This window comes from Macrosteles quadrilineatus, unplaced genomic scaffold, assembly GCF_028750875.1.
Source record: "Macrosteles quadrilineatus isolate MER2022 unplaced genomic scaffold, UCM_ALF_1.0 Scaffold_9__3_contigs__length_116548681, whole genome shotgun sequence".
Lineage (NCBI taxonomy): Eukaryota > Metazoa > Arthropoda > Insecta > Hemiptera > Cicadellidae > Macrosteles > Macrosteles quadrilineatus.
Window position 1 is genome coordinate 104454322 of NW_026542602.1, and position 20201 is coordinate 104474522.

At 32.4% G+C, this 20201-nt stretch overlaps 1 protein-coding gene and 1 non-coding gene across 5 annotated transcripts in view; both read left to right on the plus strand.

The window, feature by feature from the left end:
- LOC129002483 (histone deacetylase 4-like) overlaps nucleotides 1-20201 on the plus strand; it is a 129291-nt gene that overhangs the window by 25631 nt on the left and 83459 nt on the right. The window lies entirely within an intron of this gene.
- On the plus strand, nucleotides 10717-10798 carry Trnal-aag (transfer RNA leucine (anticodon AAG)). Its single transcript has one exon. It is a non-coding gene; the product is annotated as a tRNA-Leu (tRNA).

Consider the following 20201-nt stretch of genomic DNA (forward strand, 5'->3'; position numbering starts at 1 on the left):
ATACTGCCACTGGTACAGATACAGCATACAGTACACAAATTTCGATTTCTGAAGTTGCTAGCTTAAAAATGATTCAGTATGACGAAGAATGTAGTTCATCATACAGGCTAAAATGTGTCCCCAACTTCGGCTTCGCATCGGTCTGAAAAATCGTCACTATAGCCCTTGTGATACAATAATACCGTTTCGTAATTTTGACAGTATTTTCACCTTTTAAGTACTATTTACTATGTGTGACTGTATTTTCTTGTAATGAGGTATTAAGCCGCTAGTTTTCACCGACAGTGGACGACGCCGGCGCGACGCTTGGTTCCCACGCAGTTGTTTAGACTCTGGACAACTCCGAGGTAAAGATAGGCCTAAGGCAGATGATTCACTACGGTTTTCCCACTTCTTCGCACGCTTATTTTTAGGCTCTTCCCTCCTGTGACACACGCTTGCATCAGTCCTATATTTGCAAGGCCGCTGTCATCCTGATGGTTCCCTCGTGTATACAATTTTGATGAATGTTCGGGCGACGTTTAGTTTGTATTTTTTATAAATTTTTAAATTAATTTATTTCTTGATGTAAGATAAAGAGGGAACATTACTTGAAGTCTCTCCACATTGGTAGTCTTGTGTTTTACAATTAAAAAGACACACAATTTGTACTAACACACCAAATGTATGCAATTTAGTTCAAATGTTTGCGGTACTTTTAAGCTATGCATTTTCTGGTTCTACAAAACAACCGTGTTTTTTCACACAGCGAAAATGAAGCTGTGCGATCATTTGAGACCGTATTAATACTCATATGTAAAACCAATGTAAAGTCTGTAAAGTATGTGGATTAATAGTCCAGTAGTTATTCTTTTGGTTGATTTAGTTACACTAGCTAATCGCTTCACCAAGACAGCGACGACGACGTGTTTGCTGGACTTCCTAGCTGGACACGAATGCGTGAGCACAACATGTGGCGTGTGTAGATTGGAGTTAGATCTGGCGTGGTCACAGACTAAGATCAATTGTTACTTTTGCCAAAACAATTCAATAAATTCTCAATGGCCAAAGAATATAACCCACAAAGAATCCTATTGATTTTTCTATCGTACCATAGATTGCGTCTTCCATTATCCATACGTATGTCTAAGTATAATCAATGCAAGACTGTTCTGCAACATTCGCCTGAAGGATGACCTCCGTATCGCATCTTTCCCTCATTAGAAATTGCCTAAAACTGTTATTATTTATTGTGACAATGTAACTAAATACTTAACCATATTACTGTACAGATGAAAAGTACCAATATTTTACAGGTTTTCGACTGATTAGGCCTAGCTATTTCAATACTAATAACTCTAACAATACAAGGATCTGTTTATCAATCCGCGAGCTTCCCAAAATAAAAATCGTGAAAGCGTGATGAAAACAGACTTTAAATTAGCTGATGGTGGAAGCTGTCACAACAAAGTCAAAACAAAAACATTACCTAATGACACAAACAGTCGGTTTTGCGAAACCGTTTCCCCGCACTCGTTAACGGAAATCTAATCACTAATCATACAACTGGGGAAGAGACAAAAACTTTTGGTATGTATTTGAATCGAATTGTAAAAAATCTCATACGATCTGTACAGTGTAAATGAAGTTTTCACCACACTAAGATGTTTTTAGCTGTTTTACATACGTTAATTGGTGGCTGAAAGTTACGTTTTGCTGGCCATGCCAGCTGTCATCGTCATTTGGGGACCGAGCAGGTTTTTACATCCCTATGGCCGCCAAATCAGCTGCCCGCTTACTTTCTTAAAACATGAATGCATATTAAAGACACAAGTATCCATGGCATTGCATTAGAATTGTTTTATTGTCACCGCTGCCTAGCAACTGTTTATTATTATTTTTGCTGATTCCTCAAATTATTTCTTCACATAACCTTAAAGTTGTAGTTGTGTTGACTATCAGTGTGCATTATTATTGTTGTGAATAGTGGTAATAGGGTATAGTGTGGTGAAAAATAGCGTTCGTACCACGGACCGAAATGGTTTTACAGCTCTCTATCGTTTTAAGTTCTCGTGTTCGTCTCGAACTTAAAAACTATCTCGAGCCGGCAAAACCTCATTTTTGACCACCTCATTTTTGGTAGGCCTACGTAATATACTATTTAAACTATCTAGAATAGCATAGGCATGTACATATTGATATGCAGTTTGTTCCATGTGGCGTGAACCCCCGATACAACAAGTACTTACATAGTAGTAAATAAATGTTAGGACATTGTATTAAGGTGTTTTTCAATAAATGAAATATATATGTCGAGACTAACAGTAAAAGTGCAACCATGGAATATGAAACAACGCGGGTTTTGAGCAAAGATGTAAAGAACTACTGAGTTATATCGTTGGTGTTGAATGTAACCATAGAGTAGACAATTAGACAGGGGATTAAGGGTCTGCTTCTTTACTCTATGGTTTATCTTTCTGACTATTTTATCGAAACCAATCAATAAAATAATAATTCTCATGCGCTTAACGTAGTTACTTTAAAATCAAAAGGTTTACAGAAGTAAATGATTTATATATCTGACATAAGACAGCAGCTTGCCCAGAAATAACACAGTTTGTAGAACAATTACACAACGTTTCACAGAGATTGGATGTACGGTTTAGTAATTCATCAAGTTTTTAAATACATAAAGCCTTTATACAACACACCTACATACTGTATTATGTTTCGCTGCTATCCTATTTCCCAGTTGAGGGTTTCAAAATATAAATCAAACAATTATGAAATTAGGGTTATAGTGCTCGCCTAGTAATCAAAAGGTCGCCGGTTCATCCTGAGAAAAGTCAGTAGCTTTTTGATGGTTCGAAACTGGACCCAGCTGTTTCTGATCACTGGGCTTGATCCTGACTAATGAAACCGCTGATCTTAGTCAGTAACAAAGCTACACCAGGTCATCACACACCATTCTACACTCATCCTTCACTCATTTTTGGGTTAAAATACGCACCTATAGGTGGCGTCCCCATCTCAATGATTGATTGATTGATTGATTGTTACGTCCATCAAAATACAAATTATACATTAATTAAGTTAATTTGTCTAAAAATAGTCAAAAAATTTACAAAATAATATATTTTCTTGCTTTTATCTAGATGGCTGTGTACATACGTTTTTGATAGTTTTTTTTTCTTGGTGTTTAAATTACATCGTCTAAGATTTTGTTTATTTATATTTTGACACACGTTTATTTATTTTTTGACAACATTTCGGAGGAACCTATATGGTTGCTAAATGTATATATATGTATATAATATTGCTATGTAAATATTCTCCTGTAAGTTTAATCATGTTATTTCTATATTTTAACTTCAGTTTGCGTGATCTGTAATCTAGTTTAATTTTTAATTTTCTTCCGTATCGGCTTATGAATGTAAATTGTATAAAAATGCAATCTCTTGCTTTTAACTGGATGGTAGATACGTTTATGATATTATTCCCTTGGTATTTATATTGCTCTAGAATTTTGTTGTAAATATGTACGCTATTTAACGTTGTTATGTAAATCTGTTAATATTTGGTTTAATTGTATTATTTTTTTTCTTTATTTAGCGTTAAATAAATTCTCTACAACCATTTATAAATAGTCTAAATTATTATTTTACAACCTACTGGCCCTAAAACCACTTAGAGTTGTCATAATTGTACCGTGTTTGGACTCATTTTGCAAGAAAAAATTTCTAGATTTCATTAATTAGAGTAACAAATGAGTAAAATTATCAATGTTAAAAATATGATTTTGTAGCACAAGGGCTAGTTGGTGATTCATAGAAAACCCACTAGCGGCAGGTAGGCCGGGACTGGCCGGGACGTGCGAGTGTGTGTGTGTGTGAGTAAGGGTCGCTCTAATCCTCCAGGGCGCACGCGAAATTGGACAAACTGTAGGTCATAAATGAGTAAACAAAAAAACATGATACTGAACTCCCTGCGTAAGTGATTTAAATGTTCTCTCTTGTTTACAGGCTATTCAGATATAACTTTCGATTTCTTTAGTTGAATCACTTTTTAAACACTAAACAGCTAGTATTTTCGCTTTCTGATTTAAATTGTTAAATAATGTTGCACTATGACGAAAAATATAGTTTATCACACGGGCAACAAGTGTTTTTTCAACCCTCGCTCATTTTCCGACCTCGGTCGTGAAACTTGAGCTCTGTCGAGAAAAAAGTCACTTTACGCCCTAGTGATGAAATTTAGACTAGCGTACACTGTGACTGGCTCATTCAACCAGGGTTTTTAATAAAATAATAACTACAGTTGGTCATACAGATGGGATGTCTACGCCAGCATCCCAAAGTCAATGGTTCTAGCCAGCTAATAAGAACTTGGTCCGCTAGCATAACGTGCTGAAATAAAATGTAGCTTTTCCTCATAAACTTTCTAATCGTATAAACTGGAAAGGCATCTTATTGCTAATCTATGTAAACTATAAACTATTAAGGTATGAAAATATAACTTAAACAGTGCCAAAGTATGAGAGATTCATCCAACTCGGTAACCATTGAGTAAATGATACACGTCTTCTTCATCTGACTCATAGATTGGATATCTACTTGAATATCCCAGTGAACTCTGAGACCGAGCACCAAGGTTTCCTCCAGAAGAACCCCTCTCTCTGGTGTAGTGGTGTAGTGGTGTTCACGTGTGATGTAGAGATGTGTCGCTATATATAGAACCCACTGCACCACTACACTACACATGTGAGAATAGCAGGCCTGTTAGCGTCCCACGGAGACGAAAATACAACTCCCAACAGACCGATATAACTCATGTAGTACAGGCTACAGGCACCACAAAAACTCACTGAGCTTTTGCAACAGGATGTGTGAAATAAATGCGAGAAGAAGAGATTTTTTGAAGTTTTAAGTTTGACGAGTATATTTGTGTAGTATAGGGTTACTTGTCTTGTGTGAAAAAGGGTGTTTTTGATACAAGAACTGTAAACATTTTCAAAACGACGTCGGTCTTAGCATAACGTGATAATCGTACAGTAGCCTACAAAGAGAGATTCGGATAGATATTTTGTTACAGGAACATTTTATGATTGATCAGATAATACAGATAATGAAACAAATGGACCCGTTCCTCTGTGTTTAATGTGCTGAAGAAACTTTGACATAAATTAATTTTCCCTTCGATTTTGATTTGTTTATTTTGCTGGATTGGTTTTGTGATTTTGTCAGAATTAATTGAAAACTCCTGCAACATCTTGTAAAATACCATGTTCCAGCTTGACGGCTTTCATTGCCAAATCTAGTACACATTTCTACGAAAACAAACTTCTAATTATCCCTCTTCTAACCCTAAAACTTCTTATTCTACTTAACATTATAAAAATCAGCTTAGTTGCTATTATAATTTCTCTAATTCACCAAAAACCATGGATCTGGAACAATAAAACTTTATCACGGCTCACGTCCTCAACGTACTCCTCTATTTGCATGGTTTAATTACATGACACAATCTTCCGAAAACGCAATATTATTCCGATTATCGAAAACATGTATGCTAATAATGTCACGAAAGCTCTTACGTTCTTTCTTGAAAGTAATAATAAATTATTATTGAAAGTAGACTGAAAAGGCAATTGTCAACCTCTACAATAAAAGCCAGCCCGATAAGGAATGATTATCTTTTCCTCCTTTGATATTCATACGTTCCACTGATTTCATAATAGGCATATTACATTTGAACAATCAAATTTAAATCGTATCATAAATTCTTCATTTTGTAAAAAAAAAAAAACACTTATAGTCAGAGAAATATAGGATATGACCTTAAAAAAATTGCAAGAAAACGCTTTATGGTTTTATTTTGTAGTGTTGGGTTTGCAGAATGACATACTAAAAGTTGCCAAAAATCGGTGCACGAGAAAACCACTAAAATCAGAATATAAAATGGCGGCTTTTACCAACATTGGACAAATTAAAAAAAATATATATATTTCACATTAATTTGTTATGCACATTTATCGAGATATTGACTTGGGACTACCACCTGTATTAATTAGGTGGTTAGTACTTCATTTTGATAGGGAACACGTTTTTGGCCGCCATCTAGGATCCGCCATATTGGACATAGATAATTTTTTTTCTCAATGTAATGATACTGTTGTGACACATCATTACAAATTAAATTTTTACACTGATTCAATGCCGAAATCCGTTTTTCAATATCTTTTTTTTCATTTAGCAGATATACTTAAACGAAAACTCTCCCCCATACATTTCTTATGGACGTTTCGTTGTTTGATATATTTTTTTAATTATTTTTCTTATATCTCCAGTTCTTATAAACGCTTGCAGTTCGTACTAGGCTTAAAATATTCAGTAATGTAAGCACTTTCATTTGAGACCTTGAGCAATAAAATCAGACGAGTTAAAGACCAGCTACGAAACGCACAACAATATTAAATTTAACTTTTTAGAAATATATTCTTATTAAAAGATTTATAACTCGGGTTGTTAATACGTCACCAAGTTCTTTCTGGTCTCAAATTACTCAGTAAATGTTTGGCTTTGATTTTATTAATCATTAACCAAAATATGACAATTTTAAAATGAGTCATGGACCTTAATTTGACATTAAATTATATTTATTTCGAAATTTGTCTTTAGTTAAAGACGTATATCCTTGATTCTAAATAACTCCCAAAACTCAGTCTTAAATAACTCGCTAAATTATTGACTTTAATTTTAGCTAAAGATTACTTATTGGTAGTTATTTATAATTGGGTATATAGGTCTTAAAACCAAAGACAAATTTCTAAATGCAAATAATTTAATGTTAAATGAAGGTCCATGACTCACTTCAGATTTGTAAGATTTTATTTAGTGATTAATAAAATTGAAGCCAAACATTTGCTAAGTAATTAAAGACCATAAATAACTTGGTGACGTATTAACAACCCGAGTTATAAATCTTTTAATAAAAATATATTTCTAAAAAGTTAAATTTAATATTGTTCTGAGGTTCGTAGCTGGTCTTCAACTCGTCTGATTTTATTGCTCAAGGTCTCAAATGAAAGTGCTTAAATTACTGAACATTTTAAGCCTAGTACGAACTGCAAGCGTTAATAAGAACTGGAGATATAAGAAAAATAATTAAAAAAATATATCAAACTAAGAAACGTCCATAAGAAATGTATGGGGGAGAGTTTTCGTTTGAGTATATCTTCTAAATTAAAAAAGATATTGAAAAACGGATTTCGGCATTGAAATCAGTGTAAAAATTTAGTTTGTAATGATGTGTCACAACACTATCATTACATTAAAAAATATATATCTATGTCCAATATGGCGGATCCAAGATGGCGGTCAAAAACCTGTTCATGAAGTACTAACCACCTAATTAATACAGGTGGTGGTCCCAAGTCAATATCTCGAAAGATGTGCATAACAAATGCATGTGAAATATATTTTTTTTTAATTTGTCCAATGTTGGTAAAAGCCGCTATTTTATATTTTGGTTTTAGTGGTTTTCTCGTGTACCGATTTTTGGCAACTTTTAGTATGTCATTCTGCTAACCCAACACTACAAAATAAAACCATAAAACGCTTTCTTGCAATTTTTTTAACGATCCCTATGTAAGTTTTTTTAGTTTGCTTGGACTATTACTATGCATTGGAAAATCAATTTTAAAACCACAAAATAATGTTAAAATTTCATTTTGAAAGATTAAGTAAATGCGTAAAACACGTGACCTTTAAAATACACTAACAGCTGTGTCATTAACAAAGAGTGTAAGATTATCCATCTGGTGGTAAAGTAAACAAATCTGGGGAGGGAACTTTAAAGGCCTCTAGGGCATAGCCGCAAGGGAATTTACCTCTTTTCTCTTTTGATGGCTCATCTACAAACCATTTCTTTCATATATAAACCACCGAGTTTCTACGTCCAGCTGTACTCTCAAATTAGTGGAGAGAGAAAAAAATAGTTTCTAATTAATATATTGATTTTGCTTACCGATTTTTATAAGCTGTATCCAAGATTTCCTCACTCAGGCATATAAGTTTGCGCCTGCTAAAGTGTAGCTACTGACAACTCTACTTACAGAGAAGTCATGCGTGTTGCATCCCTTTCACGAGCAGGCGCTGGCATCTACATAAAAATATCATGTGAACAGCGTTGAAACAAAGGTATGTACTGGATAACTCCTTATAGTACCTATTCGGATATACACGAAAAATATAAAATCGTTTTCAAGACTGCAAATCTTTTTTGTTGTGGTGTAAAAACCAAATAATGTGGTTTTATTGTTACGGATCTTGTCCTTCAACTTAAATCTACAAATTCTTGAGCAAAAACAAATTCTGCTCTTGATTTTCGTTTTACTTTGACCTATAAACCCCTTTGTACATGCTTACGGGACACCCTTTATGTTGTTGCAAAAATTGTTTTGCAAGCCGTCGCTTAAATCTTGACTGCAATCAAATATGATTTAAGTATTTGTTGTTTGTCCAAGTTATCGCATACATCACAAACTACTAGGCTAAGGGGATAGTGGAATTTTAACCCCCTGGAATTTTTCCCCTGAGCAAAACTGACGTCACAGCTTAGGGAGTAAAATTCCGGCCGCGTAATTTTGAGTTGTACAACATGAGTTAAATTAATAAAAGGTGGAATTAAACATTCACTTTAGTTTGTGAATTTAATCAGAACAAATAAAAATTATAAACCTCATAGTGTACGGGCCGGAATTTTACCCCCTGTCCAGATATACAACTTAGTGAGAATCTATTTATATATTAATAGGCAAGCATGTCTCTTTAAAACCATTTTTCTCAACTCGTGTGCATCGCAGGTAAAATCTACGCATACCGTTGGAAAGATATTTTACTGTAGAAGTGCAGAATCCCTTTAAAAATTGAAATAGGCTCAAATATAAGCCCAAAAAATGGATTTGAAATTAAAAAAAAATTAACGGGCTTTATGGGTTGCCATGCTGGTGACGAAATAACAGCGAAATATAAACAGAAAATCAAAACAAATGGAAGAAATGACAATCACATGTTTTATTTACAGCGTGGGGTGAAAATAGAGAAGCATGTACTTTTATCTCCATTTTAAAGTTGTCACCAGTTTTTTTTTATTCGTCGTAGTTGATGTGAGCCACCAACAGATTGCGCTAATCTAAATGACTAATTTCTGTCGATTACACGATGTTTTTTACCAAGTCAACCTTATGGATTGACTCATTATGAGTTATAGCAACTGTTGACCCATCAAATTTGTCAGTACCAAAAAAAAGGTGTAGAAAATTTAATTTAAGACACGCAATCGGTAACTGGCTCACACAACTACATGTTTTTTCATCAAAAAAATGGTGACAGCTGGTCCATATAGATGGGGTGTCTACTTCAGTATCCAATAGTTAATACGTGTACATTACATGATTCTCGTCGAGTTTTCGGCCACTGGACGACCACTAGTCTATAATAGGCTAGCATGTTTCTTTAAAACATTTTTTCTCAGCTCACGTGCATCACAGAGAATATCTACGCATACTGTTAGAACGATATTTTCTTGTAGATGTGCAGAATCCAAAAATTAAATTAATAATAGGCTCAAAAATAAGCACAAAAAATGAATTTGAAATTTCAAAAAATTAAAATGTTCTCATGGGTTGCCATGCTGGTGACGAAATAACAACGCAATATAAACAGAAAATCAAAACAAATGAAAGAATTTCCAAGCACATGCATTTTCCTTCCACCATGAATCACATGTATATAAAATATTTACTGCATGAAATGCACTGCAAACCATGTTGGCGTGTGTACATCATTATTTGTTTTGTGGTATTTTCACCACCTGTAAAACTATCATCATCTAAAATATAAAATCAAAATAATAACATAAACAAATTTAGTTCTCAGTGGTGGTACTGGTGAGTCTGATTTTGCACTGATTGTGTGTTGTGTGTTGTGTGTTATGTCCGATTATTACATACTTAACTTACTTTTTGTTTAGTGAAATTTCGATAATTTTACTGTATTTGTTTACTATAAACGTGAATGGTTTTTCAAGTATCATTCTGAAATGCCTCTACGGCGACCATTATCTGGCCGGGTAGAAAGAAGAAACCGTAACCGTCTCTATAGGCCTTATATGAGAGTTAATAAACAAGATGTATTTTTTATTATACCGAATTTGATAGACATGTGCGTGAGAAATGCCTCGGGAGTTTTGTGGCTCAGACATTGGACTTATGAAAGAATGCAGATTTTTGATATGGGAAACACTTCCGGTCCGAAGCCACACAACGTGATACGACGGCATTCACATAATGTTGCCACGTAGGCAAAATTGTTTTACAGCCCTAGATACAAAATGCCTTTTTCAAGTCACTTCCAAAAGAAATCCCTATCACATATTTTATTTACAACGTAGGGTGAAAATAGAGAAGTCTGTTCATAACATAGTTTTGGTCGAGTTTTCGACCACTGGACGACCTCTAGTAATGAATATTGTACAAAATTAAAAATTGGTGTTTTTATAGATTGACGTTTAATGCTTGCATTTTTATATCAATTGTTTTTAATTACAAAACAAATATTTATTTAATTGATTTCTTATTGGGGACAAAACTGATTCGTAGAAAATTTAACCATCCTAGTTATTATTATTTGTAAGGGTCATTCTCAGGGCTGACTTTTTCTAACCGCTTTGACAACTGGTAGCGTGGCCGAGCGGTCTAAGGCGCTGGTTTAAGGCACCAGTCTCTTCGGAGGCGTGGGTTCGAATCCCACCGCTGCCATTAAACTTTTACATGGATATTTGTCATACTCAAAATTCGCCAGTTTTAATTAACACTTCCTTTTCCCTACTGAGTTTATTTTGCAAATTGAGTTGAATTAAGGTGCAAATATAGCAATGACTCGACGGATACAACGTGTCTGGTTGGTCAATTAATTGTGGCCTCGCCGCAGCCAACCTGCAGACTAGGCGAATCTCTATTAGTCTTGTTGGTTTTAGAATAACGTACTTCCCAGATGTATTCCATTTTAAATAACATTAGATTTAATGAATACTTAGGTTTGCTGCTTCATGGAAGGAAAAATGTTTTAATGGAAAATATGGCCTATAAAATAAATGGTATGAAATAAATTAATTCGCCAAGTTTTATCAAAGTATTTTAAATCCACTAACAAGCGAACGACAACAGTTAACTTATTCTTAAATTGTTCTAAAAATAATTGAATGTTATACATTACTCATAATAATAATAATAATAAAATATTACATATTACAGTATATGACATTTTGATTAATTCAATGCATTTCAGTAAGTGTTAGGGCTTAGTAACACTTTCTGAATTTAAATTTTTGGACAGAAAAATTAGTTATAATAGAGCATATAGTATTCATTAATTTGCTGTAGTAATATATTAGTATTAACATAGTATCATATTAATACTATGTGTTCTATGGTTATATATGCCGTTGACTTTGTGTACAAACACAATAATTAAAATAATGAATTGTTTTGCTTTTCAATATCCCCAACTAAGCTTAATGGGATGTTAAACTTTCCGTCGATGAAATGTGTTAGGCCTATATTCTTTTATTTCAATAAAGTAGTTTTAATTCAAAAAGAGTGATAGCAAATTATGTACAATATTATGATTATTAAATGCACACAAAATACATCTTTGAAATTTGCACCTCGTTTTCTCAGGCTTTTGTAAATGTTGAAATGAGAGAAAAATATATATAGACTTTCTTAATAATCCATTAAAAGTAGTACCCGTGTATTGATTAAATATTTTGATGGTTTGCCACCTTGGGGCTGTTACAGTTCATTCTGTTCCAGTTGATATAAATGTTTTAAACTATAGTTTTGTAAATTCTGCTTGTTTACCACTGAATAAAAACAGTTTCTTAACGGACAAAGTGCAAGGGGTCCTATTGGTCACCAATCTCCCAATTAAATATTTTAGAGGCCATTAATAGACTAAGTACATAGTTCTAAGGCTGAGGACTATTATGGCTTCTCCAATTATGTAATAAAAAAGATAGGCCCTCGTTTGATAAATCCACTTAACATTCTATATAATATGATGATTGAACAAGAAACATTTCCAGAATGCCTTAAAATATCAGTTACAATACCAATCTTCAAAAAGGGGGGTAAAACTGATCCAAATAATTACATACCGATATCTCTAATCCCAGTTCTTTCTAAAATATAAGAACACTGTCTATACCAACAAATTTATTCATATTTTGAAAAAAAGCTTGTTCTGTGATAGTCGGTTTGGTTTTAGATCAAATTTGTCCACAATCAAGGCCTTGGTAAACATAATCACAGATAGTTTTAACGGTTGTGATGCTAAAATTAATATGTGTACTAAATTAATTGATTTGGCTAAAGCTTTTGATTCAGTCTCTCATTAAATCTGTTAAGCTCATATTTAGTGAACCGTTTCCAGCTAGTGTAGGTAAACAATTCAAGATCTAATATGTTGAAAATCAAAATTGGCGTACCTCAAGGATCCGTCCTTGGGCCTCTACTTTTAATTTTGTTATTATTCGCCTCTTTCTATTCCCTGTAAAACCACTCTTTACGCTGATGATACTACATTCCTCACAAGTAGTCAAAATCTGAGTAAAGCACTTGAAGAACGGGATGAGGTGTTAAAGTTGGCTGAATAATGGTTTCAAGGAAATAAATTAAAGATTAATAACTCAAAAACAGAAGAAATTCATTTGAACCTTAAAATAAACAATTCTAATGACAATAAATCGGTAAAATTTCTAGGAATCCATATTGATCGTAAGCTGAATTGGAGTGAGCATACAAAGTTCTTATGTAGTAAATTGGCTAGAACTGTATTTTTGTTTAAACAATTAAATGACAATGTAAGTGAACAAATGATTCTAAATAAAATTTTTACTATGCATTTTTTCCATTCGCACCTATAATATGGTGTTCTCTTATGGGGTAACTCTGTATGAGCCAAAACCTTTTTTAAATGGCAAAGGAAAGCAGTTAGGTTCATTAAAAGGAACATTGCCCAGGAACGATTGCAAAGCAGATTTTAAGATCTTAAATATCCTAACCCTTCCATCTTTATACATTTTAAGTTGCTTATTATACGTAAAAGAGAATATAGACCAGTATAGCATCCGATCTGACATACATGCACTTTACACAAGAAATAGCCATCGTCTCAACTTACCACTTACAATACTTACACGTAGGCCTACTACGTACACACATAGCTACAAATACAATTTTTTAAATAATTTTTTATACTCTGTTCTCGTTCTTGGAGGTTTTAGATATCAGTTTTTAAATAATTAAAGATCAAGGTTCCTGTTATTTAATCCATGTCTATGTTTAATGTTTTTTTAGATGCCATTTGACAATATTGATTGCTTTTTTAGAGCTGAAAGATAATAATGAGATTTGATTTGACTTGGCAAAACAACATGCAACTACGAGTACAATGTGACGTTGAACTTAGTTGTGAATAAAAAATATACCATCATCGAAGCTGCTTGAATCGTGCACGCTTCTAGCTTGGTGTATAATTGGATAGTTAGTTGTAAATGAAAGTGTTAGTTTAATAAATATTCTTATTTAGGACCATCAATAGTTCACGTTTACTGTCATCGCTTGATGTACTATGTATAAAAACTAGATTACACAAGAACTGTACCCGTTTCAACGGCTTCATGTTAAACTCTATGTCTATTTTGACACAAATCTATATATTAATAGGCAAGCGTGTTTCTTTTAAACCTTTTTTCTCAGCTCCTGTGCATCGCAGAAAAAATCTACACTTACTGTTAGAAAGATATTTTCCTGTAGGTGTGCAGAATTCCTTTATAAATTAAAATAGACTAAAAAATAAGCGCAAGAAACTGAAAATTGAAAAAAATTACATGGGCCTTATGTGTTTTCATGCTGGTGATGAAATAACAACGAAATATAAACAGAAAATCAAAAGATATGGAAGAAATTCAAATCACATGTTTTATTAACAGTTTGGGGTAAAAATAGAGAAGGCATTACATATTTTCTGTTGAGTTTTCGACCACTGGACGACCTCTAGAAATGATTGATGTAAAGGTTCTGCACACAAAACACTTCGTGGTTGTGATATGAGTAGAGTACCGACATGTTAAAGTATGTCTATGTAATGTTAGCAGAAAGTAGGTAAACGTATTAGAGTTGAGAATGTTAATACGGTTTTATTCTTGTAAGAGTTATATAAACTCGCAGCATCGTTTAGATGCCGAAGGTTTGTCTATGTATTTTAGCACAAAACACTTGTGATAAGTAGGTTAATAATTTTAGTCTGTTTTGTACACGGTTATACAGTTTGATATCGGTTCACATTTTTACTGTAGAGGTAGAGGACTCATTGAAAAGTAAATAAATTGTTAAGTATTCATTTTTTTTCTTTATTTAATTCATATGTAAATTATTCCAAATAACTCAATCAAAATTCATTAACCAATGTTTAAGTTTACAATTTATTATTATTAAAGTTTAAATTGCAATTAATTACAATATTTAAATTATCATATGTTATTACATCAAATTATATTATATCACATTGTATCTACAAATAATATTTCATTATTAAAACTGGCAACACTGTTAATGCAACCAGTTTAAATATTCTAAACATTTTCAACAGTAAAATGTTAAAAACAAAACGTGACTGTGATGAAGATCAACATAGAAGACAGAATGACCTAAGTGAAGATGTATGAAAATGCGTTAGTATGAAAAACTAAATTCAAGAATATATCATTAAAGTGTTATTCAACTTCAAGAAGATAAAAGTTATTTATCTTAGAATATGTATTCAACCAAGAACAGTAAACGATTCTTTTAATGTAAATAAAACAAAATTCTCCTATACAAAATACAGTCCACTTATTCAAAAATGTAAAACTATTTTACCAATGTATTTGATCCATTATCGTTCTACTGTACAAACAAAACAATGATCAAAATTTCATGACATAAATATTTCTTTTTATTTAGGAATTTCTGTTTAGTTGGTTCTCGATGGAAGATCTAATTGAATCACTAACTTATGCTTTCGCGTGCTGGGTTATTATTTGTTTTTTTGCGTAGATTAGTTATATTGAATCCATATCCAGTTAGTTTTTAAACAGTTATTGTACAATTGCAAAGGAATTGGAGGTTTCTTACATTGAAATTTATATTCTTAATTTTGTCAACTTCATAAGGTACCTAGTAAAATATAACATGAATTCAGCTTTCATTTATTTTTAGCTGGAGTTAAAATCTCTTCATTCATACTCGAGTCTACATGTACAGGGTGACCAAAAAAGAACTGACACATTTTAACATACATTTTTATTTACACATTTTTAACTACATGGTAACATTTACATATGTACGGATAAAAAAACTCAAAAAGTTGTTGGTGATATTCAGTAAATCTCAATATGGTCACTGTTATTAATGCTCTGCCAATACCCATGCAATGTTTTTCAATCCACGAGAAATGCAGCAAAGGTGTGCGATGTGCAAAATTTGTATTCAACGCCGACATGGCCTTAATTGGTGGCCGTATTGAGATTTATTAAATATCACCAAAACTGTTTGAGAAAGTGTTTAAGTTTTTCTATCTGTACATATGTAAATGTAAGTTTATATTAACATTTCAGTTCTTTTTGGACATGTATACTGAATTTAACTTCGTTTTCAATTTAGATTAATATTGTTTTCATAGAATAAATAAACAACTTGTAAAATAAATAAAGAACATAACTGTGTGTTTGCTCTTTGCTCCATCCCTGTTTAAACTATTTGATAGAGTCCATGTTTGTTATACATAGTGAATAATTTGTTCATTCTCTTTTCCAGGTACTAGTATTACCACGCCAAGTTTGTGTCAAGTCAAGTTCGTGAGTATCTTAAACTAATAATGTATGGATTAATAAGATTAATAATATATTATTGTAAATTTGTTATATGTATTCAATGAAATTTGGAATTTTTCTTTTACGTTTAACCAAAAATAGTATGACATTGAATTTACCAACAGTTTGAGCCTTGTATTAATACTCAATTAATTGTTGTGAGCGTGATTCACAGATTTGATCGAGATTCCTATTGTTGTTTACCAGTTCGTTCCAGAAATTCGTTTTTTTCCTCATTGAATTACAGTTACGTAGAACGATACGAAATACGTCGACATAAAGTGTAATACACGAGATTACTCATACGAAGTAATTAATTGATTAACAGCTACGAGTATGATTTCATCGGTTAGTTACGTATACTTATTTCGTAATATTCATTTTAATGGAGTTTCCAGTAAAAAAATGTAATCGAACGTATTTTTTGCCACGAATTTTGAAGTAATTATGAAAAAATCATTTACTAATTTGTACATTTCTTTGTGTTTGTAAATTTGTTTCCTGCTAATGTAGGTCTATATTTTTGTATTAATACTGAGATTATATCAACCAAGTTTAGTTAGGGTTTTAGAGGAGGGGGGGGGGGGGGGGTAGTTGTTGGTGGTGGAGGTTTGCATGAATAGTTTACTTTCCCCTCCTATAATACTTTTTTATACTGCAATATGTACACAAAAGACATATTACGCAGGTAATATTTATACAGATAAATTAATAAATACTCTTGAGTATAATTGCATCAGTAAGTTGTTTTTTAAGAATATTCATATTTGTGAGATTGATTTTGCAATCGATAGTGTAAAAATAGGATTTTTACATACAAATGTATTTATTTCGGCAATAGAGGGTCGCTACTAACGTGACATATTTGTACCAAGACGGTTTGAGATGATGAGTACAAATGAGGCAGGGTGGTTGTTGTAGGGGGGTTGGCACGTGGCTGAAGCTGGTCGGTCGCTAAGAGACAACCAACCAAAACCAGGCTGCGGCAGATTGTCCTTGAAAGGTCACGACTTGCTAACTTTATCGTACTGTTATGTGGCCGAACGTGGTGTTAAGGTAAAATACTGTTCTACAGATTTTCTCCCACCTCCAGGTCACTTACGATACTGTTGACAAGCTAACTTTAATCAAACATATTTTATCAAAGTTTTTGTGAAATAATATGACATTTTTGAATGAAATTGCTCCGAGATATAGTGGATTACTACAAACATCAGATTTTAATTTAATTGGCAATGCAAAATCTATCCTGCCCTATTTTTAATGTACAGTATACAGTGTGTCTTGCAACCATATGAACAAACTTTGTCACGTTATTGAGCATATCAAAAGGAACAGAAAATGTAATATAACATTTGTGTCCTATCTCATTTCTTTTTCAGTCTATATGTCTCTATGTGATTTTAAAATAAACATTTATAACTCCTTAACTGTTTGAGCTTCAGCGTTGAAATTCTATAAAAACGTTTATCTTATTGACCACTATTCTTGTGCAAAATATGAAGAGAACCGTTTCGAAATGGCGGGATTTTTATATTCGATGCCAAATTCCATGAAAACCGTTAATTTTACAAAATATTTGCAGGACAAGTAAAAGCTAGTACATTTTATGCAAATTACAACTATATCTTAAACTCTTAGTTTGGCCAAAGAATAATTGAGAAACTGATTTTTTTCTTGTTATACTTTAAGTTTTCATTGAAACAATGTTAAATTGATAAAACTACTTTTTAACATTGTTTAAATGGAGAAAAGTGTAGGTATGGGAAGAACAAAATTAATTTCTCAGTCATTCTTTGTCCATACTGTAGTACTATGCTTACAAGATATCGTTGTAATCTGCATAAAATTTACTAACTTTTACTCCTGCAAATATTTTGCAAAATTAACGGTTTTCATGGCATTTGGCATCAAATATTTTCAAATGCCACAATTTTTAAACGGTTCACGTATTTTTATTCATATTTTGCACAAGAATAGTGGTTTTTCAACACATAGTAATTACAAAAATATAAAATAGGTTACGATAATTTATCAGAATTTGCATGAAACAGAATTTTTACATTCTGGTGGAAGAGCTACATCGGGAAAACATTTGACCTTTCATACCTTCATATTTTGTTTCTCGGAATTAATGGATTTCAAATTTAGCGTTGTGTTTAATCTCGACGCTTTGCGTTTTGGCTTTTATTTTAAGTGTCCTAACCTGCAAGGTTTGAAACAAAAATTCTCATTTAACAGAGTGTACACCCATTCATATCACATAACAGTCAATGCTTTAATTACCTAAAATAGTCAAAAACAAAATGTATTAATTACACCTTTTGGTACAACATGTGATCAAATCCATCCAGATATTTTCTTAATCGCTCATTAAGATTCTTGTATTTAGTACCATGCAGTATTAATTGTTTTGATTCGATAATCTAGATAATATTTAGGTTGATAGTAATTTTATAATGATCGAATTTCTTATACGTTTATTCGTTTACTTTATTAAAAGGTACGGGTTGTCCTTTAAAATAGTTTTGATGAAATATGCAGCTGTGGAGTTATATTTTTGATCAGGTGTTCGGTTGTGAATTTGATATTCTTGAGTAGGCTATTGTCTTGTATTATATTAGCGAATTTCCCATATAGGGAATAAGCTATTACCGTAGTACTCATGGTAAGACCTGGACGCGGGACCGATTTTTTTTTTCGTTTTGAGGTCCCTAGAGGCCAAAAACACCATCCGTTCAAATTCATATATATATATATATATATATATTTATATATATATATATATATGTGTCCGTCAGCACGATAACTCAAGCAAAAATGATCCGATTTTGATGAAATTTGGTACAAACGTGTAAACCTAAGTTTATTCGAACGAGTTCGCGATCCAGCATGATCGGACCATGGGAACGGGTGTTTACGGGGGGTTTTATGGGGTAAAAATAGGTTTTTCCCATTTTTGACCCAAAAAACTTAAAATTTTGCAATTTATTTCCAAACCATTTTGTAGAGCTTAAAAAAACAAATAATTTAGTATATTGAAGCGTTATTATGCGCCTAACGGTTACGGAGAAAATTCCAAAAAATTGTAAATTTAAAATTCCCATGTTATTCTTATGGAGAATAAGTAAACTGTTGTAGTTTGCTTGTTTATGATCATATTTTGATCAAATTTGGAAAATGTTTTTATTTCTTACTAACTATTAACATTTTACAAAAAAAAAAAAACAATTTTACCCTCCCATATGCAGCAAACCTAAGTACTTGTTAAACTAATTCTATTTAAATCGGGAATAAATGTTAAATTTTTAAGTAGACATTTCAGTGTAAATCCAATCAGTCAAATGGAAATTCGCTTAGTCTGCAGGTTTGCTGCGGCGGGGGTATTTTATTATATTTTATTTTATCTTATTGTCTTGGAATTTACTTTCTACATTTTTTACCATAAATTAAATGCGTTAATCCATATGTAAAGGTGTATTTTAATAATGATAAATAGTTTGTTCTGAAAACATTTTGTTCTCATAACAAGAAACTTTAAACTAATTTTACTTTATTCAAAAGCTTCCGTCTTTTTGAGTGGTAGTTATCAGGGAAAGCTGAAAATAACTCATCAAAGTAATTTCTCAATGTTATAAAGATCAAAGTTTCCCAGGTTTGGATAACTCTCCAAAAGTGGGAAAATGTAAACTGAAGAAGCAAAATATCACAGTGCAAAATATCTTTTTTATCGTCCTTGGTGCATTCAAACTAATCTTCCGAAAAGGGTAAATATCGAATCGACACAGTTTACTATATTTTCATTGTAAAAGATTTTCCAGAATTTTAAAAAGTAGGCTTAACGTTGTATTTATAACGTTGTGTATTATTTATATATTTAAAGTATCTCAGGTTTACTATAATTTTATGTCCGTAGTTGTAATGAAATATCAAAAAAATAAGTGACTGATTGAACCGTCAAGGAAATGTTATTCAAGTTCTTAAGGTTCTCGGGTTTAATTACGATTGTTTGTCTTGAGCTTATGGTACATATATTGATAGTTTAGGAATGAAGATCTTACTGAGGATGTACTAATCTCGGGATACTGCAGAGAAAAATACCCCCGCCGCAGCAAACCTGACGCCTAAGCGAATTTCCATTTGGATGAATTGATTTTCAATTGATCTATTTAAATAACATTAGGTTTAACGAGTACCTAGGTTTGCTGCTACAAGGAAACTAATAAAGTGTGTGTTTTAAGTAAAAT